The sequence below is a fragment of the Littorina saxatilis genome, linkage group LG1 (assembly GCF_037325665.1).
Source record: "Littorina saxatilis isolate snail1 linkage group LG1, US_GU_Lsax_2.0, whole genome shotgun sequence".
NCBI classification, from domain to species: Eukaryota; Metazoa; Mollusca; class Gastropoda; order Littorinimorpha; family Littorinidae; genus Littorina; species Littorina saxatilis.
Window position 1 is genome coordinate 35,841,739 of NC_090245.1, and position 2,500 is coordinate 35,844,238.

The 2,500-nt window shown below is 44.4% G+C and overlaps 1 protein-coding gene across 1 annotated transcript in view; it reads right to left on the reverse strand.

Annotated features, from left to right (window-relative positions):
- Positions 1 to 2,500, reverse strand: part of LOC138950433 (uncharacterized) — a 66,168-nt gene that overhangs the window by 35,165 nt on the left and 28,503 nt on the right. The window lies entirely within an intron of this gene.

Genomic DNA, 2,500 nt, shown 5'->3' on the forward strand with positions numbered 1-2,500 from the left:
GAGAGAGAGAGAGAGAGAGAGAGAGAGAGAGAGAGAGAGAGAGAGAGAGAGAGAGAGAGAGAGAGAGAGAGAAAGAGAGACAGAGAGACAGAGAGAGAGAGAGAGAGAGAGAGAGAGAGAGAGAGAAAGAGAGACAGAGAGACAGACAGAGAGAGAGACAGAGAAAGAGAGAGAGACAGAGAGAGAGACAGACAGACAGACAGACGTTGACACAGAAAGGGTAATTGTAGCCATATCATTATAAAACACCTGGGACAGTAGGGGCGACCACCTCCAACCAGGCGCGTTCACAGGTGGCGGATAGTGAGATGGCCTTCAGATATGGAGGTTAGCTGCGAAATAAGCCAGGCTTGCCAGGACGAAGAAGCAGTCGCGGACCAACTGGCGGTGCTTCCAACAGGATGGGGCGGGGTAACAGGTGGCACTGTTACACTCAAGAAATACCCCAGATCACCCCAGGTCTCCAATGACGGGAGCATCATGCGATCAAGAGCCGCATCTTAAGTTCTAGCCCTGGGGAAGGTCACCTCAGATAAACAAACCAGCCAGCTATGGCCAAATAGCCGGGTAGACTGGACTCGACAGCCCTGTAAAGCCACCAGTCTAGGAGAAGGACCACTCCGATATAAAAACACGCTGAAGCCGGATGAGCTGGGCCATGTATGGCGCATAACGACAGCTCAACGCATCAACGCTCATATGACAGACGACAACGGAATTTCACGATGTGGTGCTCTACCGTTGGAGACCCGCCGGGGTGGAAGAGTGCCGGGCCCTGTGCCTCAAAGGGCCCCAAGCCAAGCAACTGGTGGTCCCCGTACCCCGTATCGTGGTGGAGCCAGGCGGCGGGTGAGACGGGTAAATGCGACTTGCAACGACATTATAAAACAAATAAAACAAGAAGAAAAAAAAAGAAAGAAGAGAAAAGTAGACGCAAATAAATTTTAAAATTCCATCAGCAATATGCTTTCCGTATGTACTTAAAAAAATTAAAAAAAATTAAACAATTTGCAGTATGCATATATATGTAATGCATCATGATTCAGTAAGCTCTTGTTGCTATTGAAAAAAAACATTCAACATATTTATAGCTAAGAACACGACGTGAAGCATAGTTTGTTTTCCTTTTTGCGTTTATAAGGAGACAACACTATCACTTTGTTGTGTGTACCGGCACGGTTGGCCTAGTGGTAAGGCGTCCGCCCCGTGATCGGGAGGTCGTGGGTTCGAACCCCGGCCGGGTCATACCTAAGACTTTAAAATTGGCAATCTAGTGGCTGCTCCGCCTGGCGTCTGGCATTATGGGGTTAGTGCTAGGACTGGTTGGTCCGGTGTCAGAATAATGTGACTGGGTGAGACATGAAGCCTGTGCTGCGACTTCTGTCTTGTGTGTGGCGCACGTTATATGTCAAAGCAGCACCGCCCTGATATGGCCCTTCGTGGTCGGCTGGGCGTTAAGCAAACAAACAAACAAACAAACTTTGTTGTGTGTACCGGCACGGTTGGCTCTCCTTAGCGGATTATGACTTTATTCAGTTATTCTGCAGAAAAGACAAATGCTGGAGAAAAACCGTTCTTTTCTGCAGCATTTCTGCATAATGTCATCTTTCGCCGAAGCAACGTTTTTTTCTGCAGCAAAACATTTTACTGCAGTAAAATTGAAATCAAGAATGCTGCAGTAAAACGGTGCTGTTGTTTTACTGCAGAAAACCTGTTTACATTTTTTCTGCAGCATTTTGTACTGGCTCTTGGCGGATTATGACATTATTCAGTTATTCTGGAAAAAAATCGAAATGCTGGAGAAAAACTGTCTTTTCTGCAGCATTTCTGCATAATGTCATCTTTCGCCGAAGCAACGTTTTTTTACTGCAGTAAAACCGTTTTTCGGAAGCATAATGTTTACTTGGTTTTCTGCAGCATTATTGCGATTAACTTTTTCTTCAGAATAGTCTGTGACAGTTTTTCTGGAGAAAAACGAACGACCTTGTAAAGTAGCGTTTGTATTCGTCGCCCCCTGGAATAGTATAATAGTTTGTAACTATTGGTAATTCTGGATGAGTCCATCTCTCGACAGAGGGGGGCTCGCGTGCTCCAACATTATAATGAGCCAGTACAAAATGCTGCAGAAAAAATTTAAACAGGTTTTCTGCAGTAAAACAACAGCACCGTTTTACTGCAGCATTCTTGATTTCAATTTTACTGCAGTAAAATGTTTTGCTCCAGAAAAACCCGTTGCTTCGGCGAAAGATGACATTATGCAGAAATGCTGCAGAAAAGACAGTTTTTCTCCAGCATTTCTGTTTTTCTGCAGAATAACTGAATGATACCAAAATGCTGAAGAAAAAGAGTAAACAGTTTTTCTCCAGTAAAACAACATCACCGTTTTACTACAGCATTCTTGATTTCAATTTTACTGCAGTAAAACTGTTTTACTGCAGAAAAAAACGTTGCTCTCGCAAAAGATGACATTATGCAGAAATGCTGCAGAAACAAACAGTTT